The sequence below is a fragment of the Thermobia domestica genome, chromosome 17, assembly GCF_964235325.1.
Source record: "Thermobia domestica chromosome 17, izTheDome1.hap1.1, whole genome shotgun sequence".
Lineage (NCBI taxonomy): Eukaryota > Metazoa > Arthropoda > Insecta > Zygentoma > Lepismatidae > Thermobia > Thermobia domestica.
In genome coordinates this window covers 182,340,366-182,356,161 of record NC_137470.1, presented here as the reverse complement: position 1 = coordinate 182,356,161, position 15,796 = coordinate 182,340,366, and positions in this window count along the sequence as shown.

Genomic DNA, 15,796 nt, shown 5'->3' with positions numbered 1-15,796 from the left:
ATTCTCGAACTATTCAAAACCTGGAAACGAACATTCACAGTGGCAATGAGAATATTAACGCTTCTAATCTTCGTAAAGTTGCTGCCAACCTGGTAAAACGTGTGAACCAGTGTTTGAATCAAGAAAGGGGACACTCCCAGCATCCACTCTAGAGCTGGTAACTCATTTGTGATAGTAGCAGTGTTTGCCGGGTGCATATAAGTAAACGTTTTATCATAATAATTTCAAAGTTTTTTAAATATTTTTTTCAGGAATTGCATAATGTAGACAGAACCTTAACACACCTTTTGATGCACTGAAACATCAGCAAAGTTGCCAAAACAAAGTGTTAATTTATGAAAACTACGATTTCCCTAGTTCCCCCTTACAGAGGTCTCATCCGATTAGTTATGGAAATGAAAAATTCTTTTTTCTGATCCATAGTTTCCAAGCTACTCCAACTAAACAAACTGAAAATTAACGACAGAACATCCATACATATGAGTTATAAGTCAATTTACATGTTTTGCAAAAAAAAAAAAAAAAAAAAAAAAAAAAAAAAAAAAAAAAAAACCCTTCGGTTACATCTGGCAGCACTGTGTGGTTCCTATTGTACTTCAATCCTTGGTTTCTAGTTTAAAATTATATGCATGAACAAGGCTTCATTTTGGTATAACCATTATTCGTGTATCGCTTCAGGTTCAAAAGTTGTACTATCCTAAACTCCGGGTTGCATTGTATATTGGACACCCTGTATAAGAAAATGTACAAGTAGGTGAAATCTATGGAACTACGGACGAAACAAAGGGGTATAACAGTGGCAGTAGAAAATAAAAGTGGGAAGGTAGTCAACGAGAGAAGTGAAGTCTTAGGAAGATGCAAATAATATATTGAGAACTTATATGAGAGTAGGGGTAGACCATGTGGTCTAGATTTTGAAGTAGAAAATAAGTGCGCAAGAATGATAAAGGGTTTGGTATTATTCAGGATGACTTGGTAAAGCTATATCCGAGATTAGGAATGACAAGAAACTAGAATAGATAATATACCAATCGAATTCATTCAGTATATAGGAGACAAGGGCAAGAAAGGATTGTTTCGACTTTGCAATAAAATATATTTAACAGAAGAGTAACCGAAACACCTCTTAGAGACGATCATTATATCTACGACTAACAAATCGAACCCAGAGATATAGAAAGACAAAATTAATGGTGATTGGAACGAAACAGCTATGTAAAACATAGAAGTAAGAGAGGAAAAATTTGAACAAGTGACAAGTTTTAGATACCTGCGTAGTATTATTAGTGATGATATGAATTGTGAACGATAAATAAAAGCAAGGATAGCAATGGCGAAATAAGCCTTTAGGAGGAAGAAAATATTATTTAGTATAACCTCGAATGAATAGTTGAGAAAAACACTCATAAAATGCTTCGTGTGGAATATTGTACTGTATGAGGCATAAACATGGACAGTACGCAAAAGTGATGAAAAACGACTGGAAGCCTTAGAAATGTGGGTGTGGAGAAGAATGGAGAGAATTAGCTTGGTCGAGCGGAAAACGAATGAAAGGGTGTTAGAAGTGGTAGGAAAGAAAATAACAAATTTAGATATGATTAAGAAGAGGAAAGGAAACTAGTGGGGAGAATGGCTAAGAAGAAACTGTATCATGAGGGTCGTGCTAGAGGGTATGGTGGCAGGAAAGAGAGGGAGGAGGCGAAGGAGGTACAATTAATGGACGATATCAAAACAGAAATATCGTATGCTCCTCGTTTCTTATTCTACTCTATTCGTTATTTTCAAGCATTGTGCAGAGCTCCCTCGTGACTAAGTGGTTAGCGTATGCGGCTTTGGTGTGAGAGACCAGGGTTTGATTCACAGGGGGAGCTCATGTGGTTTGGATCCCACATTACGCTTTAGGTCCATGTCTCACATAGCCTTGCTGCTAAAAGGGATGCTAAACTGAAATTAATTAAACTCAACTCAAATATTGTTTGTAAACACTATTCTTCCCATGCAAAGCCGGACACTTCAACTAGTTAAATGTATACCTCAATATGCAAGAATTGTACGATTTACTCTGTAATTATACGGCGGAATTAAATACCATTTTGCTACTATTTTTATTTAAATACGAGATATGCAATTTCCAGGATAATCAGACTACAAGACAGAAGAAAATTTAAAAGCTGTGCTCGTACGATACAGGAAGGTAGGCGCCCCTTATTCTGACTCACATGAAGATGGACATATAAGGTAACCTTATGAAAATAGTGCCACGAATAAGTCAAAATAAAATTCACCAGTTATGAGTCGTAGAAACTTTGGTTCTAAAACACTCGGTTACGTTCGTTTTTAGTTGAAACTTATTAAGGGGGTAGACTACTAAAAATGATACGAAAGCTAACCATTTTTTCTTTTGCCCGTTTCTCGTAAGTGAAAACAGATAATGAAGTGTAACTTACCACAATAATAGATAATGTTATTCTACACTCGAAAATACGAATAAAAAAAATCAGTGTTACAATCCATAGAAATTACAATCTAGCCAGAATATGAATTACCCAAAAATCTAGATTAAGGCAGCGACTAGAAAAATGAACTCAAGCGTAATTGATGACTTATCATGTTGTTTTGATCCCTTGTTAACTACTTTTTAAATAATATTTGTATTTAGTTTTAATAAACAGTAAAAAAATAAATAATTTTGTAATAAACAGTACAACCTTATTTCGCCCTTCGACTCTCAAAGCAAAAAAAAAAAAAAAAAAAAAAAAAAGTAGACCGGATTCATAAAATTAAAGATATGCTATTAAGGCTAGAAAACATATTAAAATAAAAAATGATTGTAAACAGAGCATGCTTTGTTTTTTGTCTAAAAGGTAAAAATAATAAATATGTCGAAGTTGAAAGATTTTTTTTCTTTTTTTTTATTCTGTAAACCCCTCTTAAAGCAACGCTCAGAAACCGTGAAATAAGTAACACCAGAAAGCGATTACACTTCACTTTCTTTTCATTTCGTTTTTGTTTGTACTTAGCGTTCCACATTTCATTTCCTTGGAACTCGCGTCTGAGAATCCATATTCACGTAAACGAAGACATTGTTGTTTATAATTCAAGTTATTTTTCCTCAAATAACCTAGTTATAGCGAGACCAAAGAGTATATGATTTCTCCGCTAGATGGCACAGAGGTAGTCATTGTAACTTAACTTTGTAGTATAATTTGGTTATATGTAGACATCGGATTTTTATACAGTTAAAATTCATGAAATATTCCTGCAACTTTGTTGTTAAATGTGTTAAAATATGCACTTAATATGCACTAACAATGCAATTAAAGAGAGCATTTTCTAACATGCAGCAAAGTCGTGATGAAGTTTTGTACCTGAAATATAACATCGAAAGTGTACTTTATTTTTCAGAGACTTCTCAGAATTTATTTTTATGACAGCTACAGGTTTATATGGTCCTAAGCTTTTTTTTTAAAAAAAAAAAGCAGGCGCAAATTGTGGGATTAAAATAAACACAGTGATATGGTAACAGGATCTCTAGTTTTTCTTCACATTAGTATTTTAGAATGCATTTACTTTACACAAAATAATAAATGCCCCAAATAATAAATGCCCCTATTTTCTACATATTTCCACTGTACAAAAAAGAAAGTTTTTTTTTTTTATTTACCCCTTACCATAATTAACCTACAGCATATCACAAGATGCTTCTCTTCATTTTTTGGTGTCGGTTTGTGATATTTGTAGCCAGAAAATAACCTGTTAACGTCAATAGATGTTACCAGTGGCGTGTTTACGATTTTGTTTCGGAGGGCTTTGCCTGAAAATATGAAAATTCTGCAAGACATTTCATATACTTTACTATAGTAAGTAAGATTTCGAGGGAGGGATTAAGCCCGGAAGCCCCCCTAAATACGCCACTGGATGTTACTTTGTAATATTTACAGAGAGAAGCGAGTTCAGTATCTATATTAACTGGCAAGCTGAAGTTACCAATTTGAATATATTTTCCCATGGCTTCAGATGTTTTGTAGTCGGAGTTTCTGGCAATAATATTCATCAATTTCTTTTCCACAGTACACCCATAAATATGACTGACTGGACACCCATAAATATGACTCCAGAAACTGACTGAAACTCAGGGTCATCTTCGTCAACTAGAGCTAAGTATTGACTAAGCAGCATTCCTCGCATCTCTTGTTTCTGGATTTATGTTGACACGATATTACAATGTCTGTATCATTATCAGAATTCTCTTAACGTCTTTGCAATTGTAAGCTTCTTTGCTTTGCTGATCGGTTGCCAACACTATTCGTCCCCCAAACTAGGCATTCCTCAATCCTTCCATACAAAAAAGCCGTTTTGCTGCATAGATATGTAAATGTATTAAAATACGAACTAAAATTAAATTTGTTACATATCATAAGCATACATCTGAAATAATAACTTATAGAATATGCTTAAAATGCTCTTAAGCACTAAAATATGCTCTAACCTTTGAAATATGCATTTATCCTAACTATATATAAAACTACGTGAACTGACATAAATTAAAGGGGTACTGCCGGTTGGCGAGGAAAGTTGAAACTTTTCATGATTCTCTGGGACTAACCGACTAACCGACTCCGGGACTCTCTGGGACTAACCGACAGGAAAATTGATAAAAGTGAAAATTGTTTTATGTTTTCGAGGGTCTAAAGGGGGGATGAAGAATTTCCCTGTGTTATTTAAATGAGTCTTTTTTGGACCTATAATCTCATGTTGTAGGAACTTGGAATAAAAACTTGAGATTCGGTATGCTTCTACGCTTTCGTTACCATTACTTAAGAAAATCAGTAAAAATAATAAAAAAAAAAAATCCAAATTTAAAGTTGTTTTATAGACAACTGAAAAATCTTTCCATGTTATTTACATGGAACAAATTTCACACCCCAAAATTATTAGGCACTTCCTGTAGGGCTACACTGATTAAATTTGACATGATTGTAGCTTTTCTGAACTAACCGACAAAAATATTGCCAAAAGTGAATATTTTTAATTTTTAGGAGGTCTACTAGGAGATGAAGAAATTCCCCTTGTTATTTAAATGAACCTGTTCTTGGACCTACAATCTCATTATTTAGGTACTTGAAATTGGAATACAAATCTGAAATTCTGTATGTTTGTACGTTGTCGTTAGCATTACTTAAGTAAATAAGCACAAATGAAAATTTCCAAATTTGGAATGGCTTTATGGTGAACTGAGAAACTTTACCATGCTATTTATATGGGACGTCTTCCACACCTAATATGTTTAGGCACTTCTGGCAGGATTAGAATGATGAAATTTAGCACCATTGTAGCTCCTTGGACTAACCTACAGGAAAATTGCCAAAATTGAATACGTTTAAGATTTAAGGAGTCTAAAGGGGGATGAAATCCGCATGTTATTTAAATAGGCTTTTTCTTAGGATATGAAATCTTATCTTTTAGATAGTTGAAATAGGAAAAGAAACTTGAAATTCAGTAGAATTCTGAGCGTTAGAGGTGCTAGGCCGTAGACCGAGCAAAGGCGGGGGTGTGGGGTGAGGCCCCTATCCGGGCATCAGGAAATACGAAGAGTAAATGCACGGAATTCAGTGTTAATGTAAAGGCTGATACGTGAGGGATTCACACACTGTTCACAGATATAGACATGAAGCATCATGAACATTTTTAAATAACGACTGTGGTAACCATAATACAACTCATGGTATCAATCTATTGACTTAATTGGTTATACTTTGTTGCTAGTATGCGCTATAGTGCTTCAAATTTGTGATGTATTATTGTTGTTAGAAACCCCTGCCAAGTTTAACAGAGATTCATATAAGCAAACAAGATATGCATTTGCATTAAAGTCCGATGTCTAGTTATATGAAACATCGGTATGTTCACGAGTACATCCATGAAGTTGGCCAAACCTCTTTCTCTGAATTAGGAATTAGGATCAGGAATTAGATTTCTGGAGGCATCTAAGACCATTTAGCCCGTCACGTATATGAGGGGTGACGTCAATCGGCGATCACACTATCTGAGGAAAGGGAAGGAAGAAAGGATTGGCGAAGGAAGGAAGCGGCCGGGGACCATTCTCTTAGGTACCATCCCGGCATTTGTCTGGTGTGAATGAGGGAAACCCAGGCAAAACTTCACTCAAGATGACTGGCCTGAAAAAGCTCTTGCACTTTTTTTCAGCCGAGTGTCCCCACCGTCTTTCTCTCAATTGAAAAAGAAAAAAAATGAGGCTAGAAATTAGTGATAATTAATGATTGTCTCATTAAAAAGTCAAGCAAAACAAATGTGGCTGGCCCAACTTCAAACTGGCGTAACATTTCTCCGAATCCCAAAATTTGGTACCAGAAATTAGTGCTGAGTTACTCTTAATTATTGTACCATTTCCAGAAATAAAATCTTTCAATTTTACGTCCTACGTTTATGAAGGCTAGTTTAAAGAAGACGGTGATGATGAGAAATGAATGGGATGATGGAATGAGTAAAGTGGGAGGAAACGGAAAACCCAATCATACGGTGTTTGTCCATCACAAAGTTCACTTGGCGCAAGCTACCCCACGCACTATAGCTTCACCACCGAACCACCGCAGCTTCTTCGATTATCTCGTGGTGAGATTTTTTATTATTATTATTCAGAGAAAGTGATTGGGCGAACTTCCCGGACATGGTAAATTTATTTTCCTGATGTAGGATAAATCTTCCCACTTCATTTTTTTAAAAAATAAGTTCCATAGTAACTGTTGTAGGAAAACTGATTAGGAATACGAACAAAATCTCGCGGCCAAAACCTCGCCGGACAAAATCTCGCCGGGCCAAAACCTCGCGTGGCCAAAACCTCGCCGCCCAAAACCTCGCGGGACAAAATCTCGCCGGGCCAAAACCTCGCAACCCAAAACATCGCGTGGCCAAAACCTCGTCGCGAATGAAACTTTTCTTTAAAATTTACCCAATGAGTTTCTTAATATGCAATTCCACATTACAAATAATAATAATAAGAAGAAGAAGAAAGGAGAAGAAGAAGAAAGAAGAAGAAGAAGAAGAAGAAGATACAAAACATCGTGTGCGTGGGCTTTCTCGGGTTATTCCCGTTTCCTCCCACTTTCTTTATTGAATCATTTCCTTTATCCTGGTCATCTACGTCTCCTTTAACCTACAGGACATAATCAAGGGACGTCGTAAAAACTCATATATTATTTCATACTTCCATAAATATTATTAGATTTTTGTTAAAATTTTAAGTTTTTGGATGTTCGAAAGTTCACGAAACTAACCCCATTAGTTGTCATTAGTTTCTTTATGCAGACTTTCTTTCCCTATAACCAGTTTAAAAACATCCTGTCGCCCTACCTTCACATTGAAATCCTCTAATACAGAAATAGAATTTTCATATGGTATCGCGGGACTTGGTCAAACACCCATGATACTTCTTCTGAAACAGCGTCCTTTATACCGTCATCCTTATCATCTGTTGGAACATTTACATTTTGGTCAGGCGAGATTTTGGGTATGGCGATATTTTGGGGCGCGAGGTTTTGGCAAGGCGAGGTTTTGGCCCGGCGGGATTTTGGCCCGCGAGGTTTCGGCCAGGCGAGGTTTTGTCCCCGCGAGATTTTGGCCCGCGAGGTTTTGGGAGGCGAGGTTTTGTCCCGAGGTTTTGGGCGGCGAGGTTTTGTCACGAGGTTTTGGGCGGCGAGGTTTTGGCCAGGCGAGGTTTCGGCCCGGCGAGATTTTGGGCCGCGAGGTTTTGGGAGGCGAGGTTTTGGTCAGGCGAGGTTTTGGTCCGCGAGGTTCTGGCCGCGAGGTTTTGTACCCAAACCACTGATTATGATGCAATATGGAATATATTTTTTGAGTCATCACAGTCATTTCCGCTACTTGTAGATTCAAAATCAATCTACAACGAGAGAGTAAACTTCACCTCCTCCAATGTAAAAAATAAAATAAAATAAAATAAAATAAAAAAATAAATAAATAAATAAATAAATAAATCGAGATTTCCTTCATAAGTGTTATTCCATTTCGATAACCAGCAATAAAATAAGAACTATTATTAAACTCTCAATATAACTCTAAAAAAAAAGTGGTTCCCAAATGGTATGTCGCGGTGTCCCATAGGGTATCTCTCGAAATTTGAGAATTTAATGAACCAATTTATTAGAATCATCTTTGTGACAAACTGTATCAGTCAATGCCTCCAACTGCAACAACAATGCCCAGCACTACATTGAGTCACTACTTAAAAAGAAACTATTATCAATGGAATATTCAGGAGGGGTTTGGGTATTTTACCACTCTTGAGCATAATATTATAGAAAAATAAACAACATATGTACAGGATGTAACAAAAAGGTACGGCAAAATTTCAGGAGTGGATTCCTTATGGGTAGACAGCAAAAAAGTTCATATGACTATATGTCGCGAAATGCATCGTTACAGAGTTACGACCATTCAGCCGCCTTAAGGTATAAAATAGTCGCATTCTGGTCGCTCCATAATGTGACTCCAGATGTATTTCAAAAACTTTATAACCCTTTTTCCCGGGGCCCACCCTATATATATATATTGCATCCTCTCCATGTTTTAAAGTTCGAAAAGATAAATAGCTAGTAACTTGCAATTGACTTTGATTTTCACTTATCACTGTTTCTGCTAACAAACTAGTTATAATTGACCGTGTGCGTGGGCTTTCTCGGGGTTCTCCCGTTTCCTCCCACTTTCTTCATTCCACCATTTCACTCATCTCTCATCATCACCGTCTCCTTTAGCCTAACCGGCATAACCGTGGGACGTAAAACTCAAAGATTTCATTTCATTTCATTTTAGTTATAATTGAAATGAAGGTAGACCCTTTCTTGTGAGGAAACAAGTATTGCTTGAGAAAATCCTGGTGCCTGTTCATCTGAGTATTTTCTGCTTTGTTTAATTTAGTGAAAGCATCATAATTCATATCTTAGTTGTTACACCTGTCGTAACATAATTCATGTTTACGCTTCGGTTGCAATGGTCATTTATATTACAGGAGAAAATATCATAATTATTTATTAATATGATTTATATCTATCAACGCAGCTAAGTCATGATGTTGGTACATTGTGTGCGTATTCCCAGGTTTGATCCGTAATTGGTGTGCGTTTTATTATTAACTAATTGATTGGTCTTAGTATCCTCTTTTAGCTTGGCTAAGGTACGACTCTAATCGCAATTTAGGATGTTATCTATGGTCGGTTCACCTTATTAGGATTCAAGTACAACATTTTAGATCGCACGTATTAGGTAATAGCAACGTACATGCATATGTGTTGTTCGTACTATATGTTTAGCTATAGCATTCGTATTTGTTATCGAATAAGAGTTCGTCATTCCCTTGTATATAAATCAATTAAAATATATGATCCAAACTAATTTTTGAAGAGTTCGTTTTACCAAAACTTCTTTATATATTTACATTATATTTTCATATCTTCATCTAGAAGACACACACAATCTAGAAAAAAAAACTTAAACGATTACCATATATGGTCACCAGAATCTGAATTGTTAAAAGTTAAAAATTGAAACGAAAAAATGAAATGAAATCCTTAAGTTTTACGTCCCACGGTCATGCCGTTTAGGCTAAAAGGAGACGGTGATGATGAGTGAAATGAAGAAAGTGGGAGGAAACGGGAGAACCCCGAGAAAACCCACGAGCATGGTGTTTGTCCACCACAAAGTCCACACGGAGCGAGCTGGGATCGAACCAGGGACCCCAAGCATCGGAGGTGAACGCTTTTCCACTGGGCCACCGCACCCCCTAAGTTAAAAATCAAGTTCGTTCATATGTTGGTGATGTAAATATAACAGAGTATGACAGTAGAACAACAGAAAGCAATGCAGATGTCTTATTAATTCTCGCACTACCAACAAGGGTACTTTGTACCCACCACAGTATGTTTTTTTTTCTTAAATTATTCTTCTAACCGTTTCTTTAAAATTGTAAGAAAATATGTTATTGCTCAGCGTGTTTAGCTAAAGCGTATATATTACGGCGATGCAAATTGTACGTGTGTGTGTCTCATAAATTTGTTATTTTAAGTTAGTGGCCACAAAGTACCTCCCCGTTGGTAAGAGATGTGAATGATATTTACAAGTGTCACTCCTAGATGGCAGTATAATAAATAACTGCCAGTGTTATCCCGTTTACTGTTCACTTTAGCCTCTGTAGATTTTTGTGAGAGTTTTTAATTTGTTTCTTTAACAATATGTATTTAATTTTAACAGGTGGGTACAAAATAACCCCCCTTCGTAGTCCGCGTTACAAAAAATACCTAGGTAATGCAAAGGTTAAACCTTGCAGCGACATGGGTTTAGAAATAAATGCAGAGAAAACTAATTTCATGGAAGCCCAAGGATTTATAACGCACTTAATTACTTTCTTGTCCGGCGAGCTCTCTTGCTCCCTTTCCTCTTAAACATCTGCTACATGACCACACAGTGACGCACGCAACAGAAATCCCTGTGCAAACGTATCAAGATAATATGACTTGCGCCATACCAGAAACACATCTAGTATGCTTTTCTTTATATCTCGCCACGTCGCAATATTTTTTTCAATATCGAAGTCACCTGTTTATGTCCTGCCAAATTTTCGCGACAGAAATGAAATCTTTAAGTTTTACGTCCCACGGTTATGCCGGTTAGGCTAAAGGAGACGGTGATGATGAGAGATGAGTGAAATGAAAAAAGTGAGAGGAAACGGGAGAACCCCGAGAAAACCCACGGGCACAGTGTTTGTCCACCACAAAGTCCACAAGGCGCGAGCTGGGATCGAACCAGAGACCCCAAGCACCGGAGGTGAACGCTCTACCACTGAGCCCCCGCGCCCCCGAATGTACTACAGAGTGGAAAATATACTCATTTGCCTAATATATATCCTAGTAGTGTATTATTAATAACCAGTAGTATTATTAATAACAAATTTTCTTCAGTTAATTAGTAAATTGACTTTAAAGTACGAAGGTGATTCAAATGGAAACCATTAAAGTGTTATTAAGTGGTGAAAAGTTGTATGATGACATTTGTATATGGCAGTAGTGTTCCTTGAGTTTTACAAAATAACCGACAGGTGGCAGAGTGACTTACAGTAGAGGAGGTGGTAGCTGCATTAGTACAAAAATGGCAACGCCACTAGCAACATGCACCGCGTTAGAGCAGCGATCTGTAATATATATATATATATATATATATATATATATATATATATATATATATATATTGAGTAGTGATGGTGTCAAACCTATTGAGATTTATTACAGGATGACAGCATAGTACGGTGATTCGTTTTTGTCCCTGTAGCAAGTGTACGAGTGGCATAGAAAGTTTAAAGACAGCGTAACGGCGTAGGCTCACCGCGTAGTTGCGGACGGAAATAGTGTTTTAGTGGAAGAGCTTATAAAGCATGACAAGCGTATAATTCTGAAGGAAATAGCCTCCATTTTGAACATAAGTGTTGGTTCAGTCCACAATATTGTCCATAAGTTTTGCAGTTCAATAAAGTGTCTGTAAGATGGGTGCCGCGTCACTTGACAGCTGAATTGAAAGACCGTCACGTCAATGCCTGTGACTAGCAGTTGCTTCGTTACCACGTTGAAGGTGATTCATTTCTGGAAAGAATCGTTACAGGTGATGAGACCTGGTTTGCTATCACCAACCAGAAATTAAAAAAAAAGAGGTGAAACAAGGAATGGCGGCATAGCTCATCACCGAAACCCCCCAAAATCCGCACTCAATCATCAGCGGGAGAAGTCATGCTTAATCTCGTCTGGGATCCATAGGGAGTCATTTTGGAAAATTACATGCAGAGGGGCAACAGTAACCAGTACTTCTTATTCATATCTGCTCACAATCCTACTTCGACGACGAGGACTTCTTATTTGAGGTGTATTGTTACATCACGACAGCTCTCGAACACATACTGCCCGTTTGACAGTTGAGACTATCCAGGATTTGAAATTTTAATGTCTTCCACACCGCCTTATTCAGTAGACCTCGCCCCTAGTGACTTTCATTTGTTTTGACGGCTCATAGAACGTTGGGAAGCAAGCATTTCAGAAATGATGAGAAAGTGAAAACCGTGGTGCACTAGTGGCTACAGTCATGACCAAAACACTTTCTTAAACGTGGTATCCATATACTTCCGAAACCTTGGAATACTTGCATTGAATGTCTGAGAGACTTCGTTAAAAATTAATAGATACCTTTTTAACTTAATTGTTATAATATAATATTTATAGCACTTTAAGGTTTTCATTTGAATCACCCTCCTATTAACTGTAGGTCAGAGTCATCATCGTAGGTATATCTGACAATTTCGTTTCAGTAGTTCGCACGTTTCCGAGATGGAAGAATACTAGTGGAGGATGATCCCTGTGTTGGCCGACCGTTTGTTCCTGTCGGAATGGGTAGAACATTTTTCAGATCAATGTACTTGTGAGATCCGATTAACGGTTGATTGTCAATGAAATTGCGGGTGAAGTAAACGTTTCTATCGGCTCATATAACCGAATTTTACACAAAGACCTAAAGATTCGTTATGTGAAGGGGAAATTCTTGCCGAGGTTTCTCATACGGGATTCGAACTGTACTAGTGCTATCATCAGGAGGGAACTTTAGGGAACAACCACCAACGATCCGAATTTCCTGTCAGTGTCATCTGTAACGCACCATCCTTCTGGATCTGGGAAGAAGAAGAATGGATGGTTACATGAAGGAAATTGTACATTGAGCGATATATTGTCTATTAAGACTCCTATTGTTAATCAATTTCAGAATTTAAAACGACTTTTTTCTCTTTGTAAAAAGTATTCTTTTTAGAAAAATAGGAGAAAGAAAAAAGTATGTATAAAAAGTTTGATAGGAATAATGTAAGGAGGAATTGACTGAGAAAAGATATGCTATGACAACTTGAGAGAAAAAAAAGGTTTTGCGCGTGTTTGTTCGGTGGGCGTGGCTTGTCCCGTCAACTCTACCTGGCTCGGTGACTCAGGGACCCGTTATCTTGTTCCCTACGTTAGCCCAGAGAGGATGGAGTTGTTTGGTGGTTGCGTATTCTTGGCTTGCTTTGTGTTAAGTAGGACTTGTTTGTGAGTGAATATACGTGGGCAAGTCTGAGTTCCGTGCCGGAAAAGCTTTTGCTACTATTTGTTCTATGCGAGTTAAGCGAAGTTAAATATCACGATGTGTGGAATAAGTTCACAGTTAGTGAAAGAAGTTGGCAAAGAAATAGCCTATTTTTGTGCTTGTTCAAGTTACAGAGTCAGAGAGAGAAAGTGTGCATGCAAAGTGAACCCTCAATTCGCTCTATTCAGTTCTTATTAGTGAGTGAATTTAGTGTGCAGTTTGATCCTGTTTCATTACTTCTTAACCTCTCTGAAATATTTCTTTTTTTTTAAAAAAAAGAAGGAAATTTATTAAGGAGAGAGAATTTTTGTAGTGAAGGACATTTCTTAGTAGAGTCCGTAGTGATTGCTATTTTGGTTACCTTTTTATTCTGGCAATCCTAAAGATTTGTCCTGGAATTTCTTCTCTGTAACAACGTGATAGCATAATTTCTGGCACAGAGCAAAGAATTGCGTACGTGACTAGTCAACAGTTAGTCAAAGAGGCCAAATACCAAACGAGAGGAAAGAAGAAAATAGGTAAACCATTGAGTTTTCCAATACTTGGTGAGTTAATACTATTATATTTACCTATAGTAATTGTGTTTGTGAAAAGTGTGGATTGTGAGGTCGTTAGTAGTTTGTTTCCAACTGGTTTAAAACTCGCGAACCTTTGCCTTCCAACAGTAGTTATATTTCCTCCCAGAAATTGTGGCGATTATTCTTTCTACTTTGACCTTAATCGTTGAAACAAGATATAAACCACCTGCGGATCCGATATTTCGATTAAATTAAGTATTTCTTTTTCAGCTGTTAGCCATATGTCAGAAGGAGAGCGTATTTAGATATTATTTTCTCGAAAGAAAAATATAAATTTTTTCTCGAAAGTTGTCATAAGCTTGAAAGTTAAGATTTTGATTCAGACATAAATTTGACTGCTATTATTTGGATGAATTAACTAATTAAGATCTAAAACTATTGTAAGATTTATGTTCAGAAATATTTTTCATGTTTGAAGAAATTTATCAATGAGTAGTTAATGGTCGTAAAAGTCGTCGGGAGATTATTAACTGTTAAAGTCAAGTTTTGAAGAGAATTAGTAATTATTGATTGTAGATACTGTTTGAAATATAATTGAAATTAAATTTAAAGATAAGAATCAACTACTAAAGTTTTAATTGAAATTTTCTGAGATTTAATCAACTTAATCAACAGATAATTATTATTAGAATAGTTGTATATTGCACATTTCAAACGAGTGTATATAAGCTATTCAAACGTTTTAGTTCATATACACCTCCTTATATTGGCAATAAAGTTGTTATCTTAAAACTTGAAACACTGTTGTACATGTTCTTTAAGTTTATGTTTAGTGTGTTTCCTTTTTCCAAATAGAAATATTGGATCTGCAATTCCAGCTAATACTAGCATAGTTGATTACGCGAAACTGCTCGATTCTCCTCTCCCAAGCCCTCTCTGCCAGGCTTTGTGATCTGAGTTCATATTGACAGTTTGTTTAATTATTGTTTTTTTTTTGTTGTAAACTCTCCATGTGAATTCGATTAGACGAGGCTAGGTGGAAGGGGGCGTTACACATCGCAGAGGATGGATGAATCATGACTTTACGGGTACGACGTCGAAATGAAGATGACGTCATCCAACGTAAGAAACTTTGGTCACTAAGACCTAAAATAATCAAACAAGTCCGAAAATCAGTATTGGAAATGATTCTTTGACGGGTTCGGAATATTAGATCACGGATCTGTTCCACGTGACCGAACTGTTAATAGAGAGGTCTACACAGGTATGTTACAACAGTTACACGATTCTCTTTCTCGTAAATGGTAAGACAATTATTCATTTGGACAGGGATGTTCACAACTTGACAATAATCTGTGTCATAGTTCAGGAATTTTGTCCGCCTTCTCGGCCAGAAACAACATTCCCGTTTTATACTACCACGACTGACAAGTTCTAGCTCCGCGTGATTTTTTCCCTGTTTTCTACACTGAAATCAACCATAAAAGGGAAACGATTTAAATTAATCCACGATATAGAACATAAATCTACGAAGGAACTTCGGTGTATTTCAAAATGAAATGAAATGAAATCTTTAAGTTTTACGTCCCACGATTATGCCGGTTAGGCTAAAGGAGACGCTGATGATGAGAGATGAGTGAAATGAAGAAAGTGGGAGGAAAGGGGAGAACCCCGAGAAAACCCACGAGCACGGTGTTTGTCCACCATAAAGTCCACACGACGCGAGCTGGAATCGAACCAGGGACCCCAAGCACTGGAGGTGAACGCTCTACCAATTAGCCACCCCCCGGTGTATTTCAAAGCAGGCATTCCAGGACAGCTTCCAGTGATGGCAATAATAATGAAATCAGTGAGTAGATATAGCAGAGAAGTATTTTGAAAGAGACAAACACGAATAACTGATAAATTGGCCATATATTTTAACATCGTTAGTCCGGGAATTAAGTAAGGCGCTGTAAAGTTATGGTAAAATTTGTTTAGTTACCATTGCAATTTAACGATATCGAAGAAACAAGAACTAGATATTTGACCCTTCCCATTCCAGCCAACTGTGATATTTATTCTGGTGTCTCTAGTCTTGTATATTATGCATTTTTCCG